General features: G+C 46.9%; 1 long non-coding RNA gene across 1 annotated transcript in view; it reads left to right on the top strand.

Annotated features, from left to right (window-relative positions):
* The first annotated feature begins 224 nt into the window (after nt 1–224).
* The window catches only part of LOC140903467 (uncharacterized), a 60651-nt gene continuing 50536 nt past the window's right edge, over nt 225–10339 (top strand). The window contains exons 1-2 of the long non-coding RNA XR_012156250.1: nt 225–285; nt 6939–7037. This is a non-coding gene — a long non-coding RNA (uncharacterized lncRNA). The remainder of the gene's footprint in view (nt 286–6938; nt 7038–10339) is intronic.

Here is a 10339-nt window from a genome sequence, read left to right as displayed (position 1 = left end):
CAAGGGCAAGAGTTTGGGTCCAAGATGCTCCCAGGGAGCTGTGGGTTCTTGGGGGAAACCACCAGCCTCTTTTTGCTGGTTAGGACTTATCACATCCTTCAGAGAGGCTTCAGCCCCATCCCTCACTAACGTTTGTTTCCTGGTTTTGCCAAATCAATCTGCTGTGTAATTATCCACAGGGTGCCTCTGAAATGGTAGCTAGAGCAGCCTGCCGAGGAAGGTCTGACGAGATCCTGTGTTAACTAGCTGGTTACCCACATGGTGCTGACTGGAGGGAGCGAGAACGTGAGTAATACCTTTGATGACTATGTTGCTGCAGCCAGTTCCAGGGATGGGGAAGAGAGGCACAGCCTGCCACCGCCGTCCACTGGAGGCATCAGAAGCCATTCTGCCCCTCCAAGAGCAGCCTCACTGCCTCCTAGGGTGGGGTATCCAGGCCCTCGGTCTGTAGGAAAACCAGCCAGCTGTTGGCAGCTCCACACAACAGAAGGAAAGAGATGGGTTGCTGATCCTTCCCTTTGACCCCCATTGAAGCCCCACACATCCGCAGCTATCTGTGTGTTATGTGGGCTGCGTGCACACAATACACATACTATCTGTATGGCCCTGAGGATGTCACAGGGGCCACCGCCGTGCTGTGCTGACTGGGCTGCAAGCGGCCTGAAAACCATGGGTTGAGAACCACTGCACTATAGCCTTTCTTCTCCCTCCCGCTCTTGCCCTCACTGCTTGTTATCGTCACTTAAATAGGAGACAGATTTTTGCAGCAAGGACCTGGCATGGTGGTAAAATACTCTGCATACCTATGGCCCCGCAAGAATGATCCATGTCTCCAGGGAATGCTGATGGGCTATAGGGGTCTTTGCATAGAGGTCACTGGTTTGGGGCAGCAGTAATCAAAAGCTTTTGCCATCTGGATGTTGTTTGGTGACTTATGTGAAATGAACTGATGGGAAGGGACACATAATTTTGTGGCTACGGCAGCAGCCTGGAGAGCTATGTTTGGTCCCTAGCTCTGCAACTGACTTGCTGCATGACCTTGGGCAAGTCATTTAGGACCAAATTTTTAAAGGTCTTTAGGTGCCTCACTCACACTGAAATCAGTTGAAATCAAGAGTTAAGCACCTAGATACCTTTAAATATCTGCCCCTTAGTCTCTCTCTGTGCCTCAGTCCCCCATCTGTATAATGGGGATAGTATTACAGCATACTGGAAGATGGATTTGTTGATATTTGGAAGGCTCTTAGATACTATGGTGATTGGGACCTTATAATTACATAGAAGCGTGTACCTAGTGGACAGGAGTCCCTAATACATCTTCCCCCCTTGCTGGTAGTCTCAGCAGAGAAGTGAAAAATATTATAGACCTGGAGATGGTAATATATTTACTTGCAGTATTTAATCCAATCTCTACATGCTACATGGTGCTCCAGAGAAAATATAATTCCTGGTAAATGAGGGAGACAAGACTGGAACTCAAGTTTTGTGGAAGCCTGCATGTTTGTCTGTAGTTGTTTTGTTGAAAAAATGCCACCTCAAGAATAAGGACTGTGACTCTACCTAACATGATAGAGACTGAACTCCCCACTTATTCCTGGAAGTGTCATGGCAGAGAAGTGTCATTGGCCAGGCAGTGTAAGGGGAAGATTGCACTTCCACTGCCCGGTACAGTACCTTTAATGTGGATAAACAGAGGTCTCTGCTTCCCTGGGCCACCAGTGAAGGACTGTTCACCAGCACACAGTTCACATTGAAAAAGAAATGCTTCTAATGTTCTATCACTCATGTGTAAATCTGAATAAAAAAAATCTTTGAGAAATAAAATCAGGTGGATAAATGTTTTGGCTTAGTGCTGCCTATAGGGCACTTACTGGTCATTTAGCGGGAAGATTTTCATTCTGCATGTTTCTACTCCAATAATAATAGTGGAAACGCTTTGAAAAGTAGCCAAACTCGAGCAGAGGCAGTGAGTGCCTTTCACATAACGAAATTTCAGGCACTTTGAAATGCATGGGGAGCCACATAGAGTAAAAATGTCAACAAGCCACCTCCTGATTAAGTTAAGGGAAGTCGCTCGGATATGAAAAATGGAGCTATGTACATACTCTGCCCCCCCACCAATCCCAACACTTCTCCCTAAACACTGGTCCTGGAGCAGAAAGTGATTTGCTCCCTCCTTCCCAGCTGGGGTTTCTACTTGCTGAGTGGCTCAGTGCATTTCTTATGAAGCTTGTCTCTTGTAAAGATCAGGAGCAGCTCAGCATATGTCTGCAGTCTTAGTGGAAACATGAGCACGGTTTGGATCTTGTGGTGACTCCTGCATTCAGGACTGGGTGGTTGATTTGCCCCAGCTGAGGATCTGGCCCTTACCAGCCACCTTTGCATGCCTCATGGAATAGGAGTTACTTCAGCTCCTTAATCCCCCTATCTTGATACAAGGCGGGGAGATGGCAGGTGTACGGAGCTCACAGAATTCAGGTGTCACAAAAGCCTATCTCACATACCAGTCTGCAGCCTTGTTGAGACGATGTTCAGCCACAACGGACTAAATTACCGGTAATTCTCGGTTGATGTAATGCCATCAATGTCGACACGAGCTACACCAGGGATGAATCGGTATATGATGCCTTTATTCCTACACCCTCCCAGAGAGGAGACATGGGAGAGGAACCCCTGGCCTAGTCAATGCTGTGTCAAGAATACAACGTGGACTCGTAGGATACCTCAGGTCATTCTGGACAATGTAAAAGAGAGAGAGAGGGAAGAGTTCATTACTGCCTGTGGCCCCTTTGCATGAGAAACAGGGGTGGAAAAGCAGCCGTATGATGCCCCATGGAGAATATCACCAGGGGAGGGGTCTGGCATAGTTGACTCTATACTCTCTTCCCGCAAGAGCCCCTGGTGCAGAGCGCATGCCAGCAGCATGCTGGGGGTGGGTTGCAGGATTTAGAAGGGGTGGCCAACCTTAGCTATTTGCAGGTACCCCCATGCCCAGAGGGACTATTGCAGTCAGGGCACAAGGGCTGCTTTAATCTGCTCTGGAGGCCAAATTAGCCCCCAACATTCCCACAATAGGCAAGGTGCAGGCCGCCCCCAGCACACCCTCTCTGTGCTGGGCTCAATGCCAGGGCTAGGGAGACAGAGCCTCACAGAGCTTGCAAGAGAGACAAAGGCAACAGGCACCTCGGTGAAGGAGTTCACGGATGCAGCCACTGGGGGCTGCTCTGGTTATACATAAATCACATCGTGTGCATTGTCTCGACTGCAGTAAAACACAGAAAATGTAACACAAGGGAATAAATAGCAGTGTCTAAGGAGTGTTAGAGCTGCCGCTTCCCCGCTTTGGACTCCAGATGCATGCAGATCTCACAGCCTTATTTTAAAGATCAGAGATCAATCACTGGGTATTTATGCACTAAACACAGCGCATCCAACGGCCACCTGGAAAGCGCAGTAGCCAGAGTTTATTATATTCACTCATAAACAAGGGAGGATTTACATGTTTCATTGAACATCTGCCATCCAATAGACCGATCACAGAAGGAGGCGGGCAGAAAGAGAGATTGTACTGGAGAGGGTATAAATGGCTGCAGTGCAGCAGGGTAAGGTTAAAGCCACTGCATAAGTACATAAGGATGGCCACACTGGGTTAGATCAATGATCCATCTAGCCCAGTATCCTGTCTTCTGACAGTGGCTAGTGTCAGATGCTTCAGGGGGAATGAACAGAATAGGGCAATTATTGAGTGATCCATCCCCTCTCGCCCAGACCCAGCTTCTAGCAATCAAAGGCTTAGGGACACCCCAAGCATGGGGTTGCGTCCCTGACCTTCTTGGCTAAATTCCATTTATTTCCAAATTGATGGACCTATCCTCCATGAACTTAGTGAATTCTTTTTTGAGCCCAGTTATATTTTTGGGCTTCACAACATCCCCTGGCAATGAGTTCCACAGGTTGATTCTGCGTTGGGTGAAGAAGTACTTCCTTCTGTGTGTTTTAAACCTGCTGCCTATTAATTTCATTGGGTGATTCCTGATTCTTGTATTACGTGAAGGGGTAAATAACATTTCCATATTCACTTTCTCCATATCATTCATGATTTTATAGACCTCTATCATATCCCTGTTAGTCATCTCTTTTCTAAACTGAACAGTCTGTCTTTTAAATCTCTCCTTATATGGAAATTCTTCCATACCCCTAATAATTTTTGTTGCCCTTTTCTGTACCTTTTCCAGTTGTAATATGTCTTATTTAAGATGGGGTGACCAGAACTGCATGCAATAATCAAAGTGTGGCTGTTCTACAGATGTATATCGTGGCATTGTGATATTAACTGTCTTATTATTTATTCCTTTCCTAATGATTCCCAACATTCTGTTCTCTTTTTTGACTGCCACAGCGCATTGAGCAGTTGTTTTCAAAAAACTATCCACAGTGACTCCAAGTTCTCTTTCTTAAGTGTTAACAGCTAATTTAGACCCCATAATTTTGTATGTATAGTTGGGATCATGTTTTCCAAGGTGCAGTACTTTACATTTATCAATATTGAATTTCATCTGCCATGTTGTTGCCCAGTCACCCAGTTTTGTGAGACCCCTTTGTAACTCTTCACAGTCTGCTTTGGACTTAACTATCTTGAGTAATTTTGTATCATCTGCAAATTTTGCCACCTCACTAAGCCAGAGTTTATGCCCCTTTCTATTTCCCTGAGTAGGATCTGACTTCCTATTTTTAAAGGATGCCTTTTTACCTCCAGCCACCTCTTTTAGTCTGTTGTTTAGCCATGGTGACATTTTTTTTGGTCCTTTTGCTGTTTTTTTTTTTTGTTATACATTTAATTTGAGCCTCTATTATGGTGTTTTAAAAAAGTTTCCATGCTGCTTGCAGGCATCTCACTCTTGTGACCGCAGGTGGGTGGCTTAACTGAGAAGCAGGCGTGCAAAAGGAGGGAGCTCAGAGGGTGTGGGAAGGGGGGGTGGTATGGGGTAAGAAAGCAGCATGAATGCAGGACACTGTTAGAAGCATTTCAGCTGGGTCTCTCTTACAGAGTGCACCAGAAGGGCAGATAGAAAATACAAGAGGCTCTGTAGGATGGGACCCCTGCCTAGCAGGTATCCGAGGGAGTAAGCAGGATGTCTCAGTGTGGTAGACTCTTGTCTGCAGAGAGACCCTGGATACTGCAGTGACGGATAGTTGATGGAACCTGACCCACCTGCTGTCTGCATGTGACAGTCAAAGGCAGGTGTGGGAAGCAGGCACTCTCTGAAGAGGGGGCTGTACATAGGCCCTAGGGGTCAGGCAATGCCACAGCTGGGTAAGTCCAGTGAATATTCTGCCACATGAGTTTATCTACTGCATTCATAACAAGGGAGAGGTGACCACCACCCAAACTCTATGTGACTATGTCTGGACTTCCCAGCTCAGGGCCATGAGATCTGTTCCCATCCAGCTTCTCTGTAGGACCCAGAGGGGGAGGAAGGTTGCATTTCAGCCTCCCACTTTTCACATCAAATTGGTTAGTAACAGCGGACAATGTTTATTCAGGCAAAAGATTCAGAGGAATGAGTCCAGTGCTCAAAAAAGCAGGTCCCCATAGTTACTTAGAGAGAGGGGATGTCACCCATATGGTACATTTTATGATCATTATTTTGCAGATTTAGGTCAACAAAAGCTTTGTTTTCCCTGGGCGTGTGTGTGTGTGTGTGTGTGTGTGTAAATGGAAGAGAAATGACTGATGGATGCTGTACTTGTTTGCCATAGAGCAGAGCAGGTGAATCGAGCGACAGCTTAATACCCTGTTTGCAGACCCTTATGCCTATGGATTCCCTCGCAAAGTCTCTTGTAAACATCAGATACATCTTAGCAGCAAATCAGACCCTGCAAGTGAGCCAGCAGCACCAGGCAGCAGCCTACCTCTGTTGATCCATTGGGACCTCAGAGCAAAGGAAGGTGGCAGAGGGTTATCTGGGGGGCAAGTGACATGCTTGGAAGCTTGAGCGTTGTTTGCAGTGCCTCTGGGATGTAATCATGGGGACCCAGAGGGATGTAGTATTCTATCACTTTCTAACTGGTTTCAGAATTCCCAGGGCTGGGGGGCAAATGCATAAGTAGATGCAGGAGAGAGGTGTCGTCAGGCAGGAGTACACAGGCCTGAGAGGGGACAAGTGTCCATGTGACTCAGCCTAAGCAGTCACCCCAAGAGCTTCCAGTTCATTAGATGGAAAAGAAGAGCAGCTTGGTAGGGAGAGGCAGCTGGGAGATCGGGGTAACGTTTCTGAGCTCTGCCACTGACTTACTATGTGACCTGTATCAAGTCACTTTGCCTCTCTGTGCCTCAGTTCCCTATAAGCTCTCTGAGGTGGGGAATTGTCACTTCCCCAGCACAATGGGGACCCAGTCTTGGACGGGGTCTCTTGTAATACAAATAACATCTTTTAATACCAAAAAGAATTACGACCTGGCAAATCACATTCATTTCCCGTCTGTCAAATGAAGAAGAGAACACAGCCTAGATACAGATAAGGCTTCCATCACCATAGCAGCTCAGCGCATCCAACCTTTAACATTTTTATCCTCACAGCACCTCTGTCAGGTAGGGAAGTGCAGTTATTCTTACTGTACAGAGAGGCTAAGTGAGTGGTCCAAGGTCACACTGGAAATCTGTAGCCAAGCAGGGCTATGCCCCCCACCCCCATTCTCCTAAGCCCCAGGCTAACACCCCAACCAGTCAACATTCTTCCTCTCCTGACCTGCCTTACTTCATGAAGGAATGTTTGCAAAGCACGTAGTGGGCCTGAGCTGGAAACTGCTGGAGGAAGGAAAAGGTTTATGTATTTATTACTATGATCAGAGGAGCCCTGGTCATGGAGCAGGACCCCATTGTGCTAGGTACTGTGTTCTGAGGGTTTGAATTTATCTGTGTGTTTCTCTTTCAGCAGCAGTCTGCTAGCCAGCAGGCCAGTGCGAGGTGAACATTCTCTGCATACCCATATCCATCTCTTCATGATCACCTCATGACTGCATTGGAGCTGGAAAGGGTAAGACTGGGAAACACTTTCGAATGTGATAAAATGTCTCTCCACCCCTTGTGTGTTTTCCTCTGTAATGATGTGGCAGAGAACATGATGTCGGAGGCTGGCTGGCCCTTTGAGGCAAGCTGGGCTCAGCCTGGTCCATGACTTAGCAGTTGACCTTCAGCCTCCCTGATGATCTGGCAACATAAGGGCTAATCAGTGATCCCAGCTGGGTGTGATGGGGCTTAATTAGAAAGCCCAACCACCCCCGGCTGTGGGGCTGAAGCAGGGAGCACACTTCTTAAACAGAGCTGGGCCCTCAACAGTGGTAGGAAGACTGGTTTATTAAGGGGAGTAACTTTGTTGGGAGAGCCTTCCAGGCAGCATGATAGGTTCCTGCGGATGAGTTCTGAGGTAGTGCTCAAAGGGAATTGAAGTCAAGCCTGGGAGGGGTGAAGGAGCTGCTGTATGTGAAGTTGAGCTCAGGGGAGTGAAGAACCTATTTTTAGAGGTGACTATTGGAAGGGGACTGAGCTGTTGTGTGATTTGGCTGGAGGGCTGAGACCCAGAAGTCTGGGGAGGAGATCAGCTGGGTATGATTGCTCTGGCAGCCAATTGGTGGGTGAGGCAAAGAACCCTGCAATGCCATGTCCAGATGTGAAGAGGTGACCTAGAGGTAAGGATGTGTGTTTACAGAGGGGTCTGCTGGATGGGACACTATCATTTCAGATTTGTTTGTCTGTGCTAAAGAGGTGCTGTCTGATGGCATGACCCTGGTTTTTCCTATAGCAGATGGAATGGGCTTGAGACTTGCATAAGGAGAATCCCCTTCCCAGGCTATGCTGATGTAGGAGAGGTGTAGAAGCAGGATGCCATGTTAGGGCTGTCTTTGCTGCTTGTGCTGAGTTCCCCAGTGGTATGAGTCCTATCTAAATAAAAGACATCTCTCTGGAAAAATAACTAAGTAAACTTTCCAGGGAACCCAGAGGCTCAGGGGATTGTAAAGCCCTTTGTAAGGGAGACTGTATGTGTTTGCTCCTAGAATGACTCTAGTATGTAGAGAATTATATCCTTCTAGTATGAAAAGTAGTGTGGTCCCTAATGTGCGATTTGGGTTGAAAGTGTTCCAGGACACCTCTACCCTTCCAGGAATAATTTGAAAATAGGCAAGTTTGCCCTCTAAATAGCCTTCTGTGTAAACGTGGGTGTGTCACATGTGAGGAAAGCTCTGTGTATGTTACTCATGCCTGGTGCACATCATGCAGGTTTGTGAGGTGTGAGCAAGTCACAGACGTGCTGTGCATGAATCACATGTGGACAGCATGCAAGTGTCATCCATGGGTATGTGAGCTGTGGCATGTCCTTGTGTGGTGTACAGCTCATGCATGAGTGTGAAGTGTGTGTATAATACACATGCACTTGGTGTGGCTGTCATGCCTATGTGAGAGGTGTGGGAATATGGGGATCTCACGTATGTGATGTCAGGCAGTAGGTAAAACACTTCTGATTAAGGAATGCTGTCCAGGGTTTTAGGAATCTGAGTTCTCTATCCTCTGAGACACTTATTTGCCTTGTTGAGGGGTAGTGAATCTTTAGCCAGCATGTGTGGCACTGCATGCAACATTCAAGATTGATTTCATGCAACATTCAAGATTGATTTAATGCTATGCCAGCCTGTCTGGAACTCTTTTCTGCTGGTGAAGCAGAAAGGCTCTGCGTAAGAAAATTGAGATGCTACTGGAAGTTGCAACAATAGTGAACTATTCATATTACAGTACTGCCACAACTGCAGCTGAGATCAAGGCTTTATTGTGCAAGGTGCTGTGCATATGTAGTATAAGACTGTCTTTACCCAAAGATAGTCCTAATCTAAATAGACAAGTGGTGGGAAAGGAAAGAAAGTGACATACCCAAGGCCACACAGCAAGTCAGTGGCAGAACTGGAGCCAGAACTCAGGTCTCCCAAATACCAGTGACTTAACCACTAGCTCATGCTGCTTTCCCAAATGAAGCACTAAGGTGTTACTGCAAGTTTTATGATGATCCTGCTCGCTCTCTCCCTCCCAACGCATGAGCCAGGGGGTGAAAATTTCATTCAGGGATATAGTCTCACAAAGGAAACAGCAAAGCTGTAAGTGATCCTCCTCCTGCAAGCTCTTAACAGTTAAGTGTTCTATTTAACTCCCCCATGCTGCTGCATGCTAGGCACCAGGGAGGAGACAGAAGCTGTCTGGCCATGACTACAGTCCAGGATGACAATCCCCTCAAAATAAATATGCTTCCCTATAAGAAACATGATAGATAAACCCTGGGACGGAAGGACAGGTAACTGTTTTTCAGGTGCTGATTATAGCAGCATCAGCCAGAAGGGAAGTTAAAGCCTACTGAAGCTTATTGATTGGTGCCTGTTTTATCTCCTCTCCTCCCCCCCCCCCTTTTTTTTTTTTAAAATGGATCTCATCACAAGAGCTCAACTTGGCTCCTCCGGCAACCAAAGGTCCCCAACAAGTCGTCCTACAGCTCTGAGACCTGAGGAGACAGTGGTCTTAAACCCTGTCTTGAAGCCACTTGCTTTGTAGAGAACTTGTAGCATTTATGATGACTGAGCTGGGAATCTCCGATTTGCTCGTGGATGCTTTCTACTTGTCAGATGCTGCCTTGTTAGTGTCTGAAATCTGGGATGGATTTGAGTTGCTGGCCTTCAAGAAAGGAAGGGGGGGGGTGGGACCTAAAAGACAGAAAAACAATAAGTTGGTGCCAAAATGTGTTAAATCAAGATGCTTTCTTTCTGACTTCACTAAAGCTAGGGGCTTGTCAGCAAAGGAAGCCAGGACCTGATTCAAAGCTCATTGATGTGTGGGGGAGAAACTCCCATTGATTTCAGTGCATTTTAGATTAGCCCCTTGAATACAAGATTCTAACTGGGGGAGAGAGCAGCGCACAGTCAAAATGCAGGGTCAAATGAGCTGTATGTAATGGCCTCATTTACCATAGCATCTGAGAACCTCACACCTTATAAAGACTGATCTTTTAAGACTTTGGGCTTGGCTTCACTACTGCGCTAAATGGGTGCCTCTGTATTGATGCAAAGTGGAATTTGCCTGGGGGTTGGGGGGAGAATGAGCTACACTGGCTCAGTCACTTGAGGATTCGGGTCCTTGTCTTAGTCCTACTAAGGTCAGTAGCAAAACTCCTACTGACCCCAGTGGAGCCAGGATCTGGCCCTCTATGAGCAGGTAAAGCATATATCCTCCTCTGTCCCTATTTACATATTTTACTAAGATTGGCCGCTTTTCAGGGCAGGGTTTGTCAGGGATCTGTCCACC

This window comes from Lepidochelys kempii, chromosome 26 (genome assembly GCF_965140265.1).
Source record: "Lepidochelys kempii isolate rLepKem1 chromosome 26, rLepKem1.hap2, whole genome shotgun sequence".
Lineage (NCBI taxonomy): Eukaryota > Metazoa > Chordata > Testudines > Cheloniidae > Lepidochelys > Lepidochelys kempii.
This window is presented reverse-complemented; position numbering and strand designations above follow the sequence as displayed.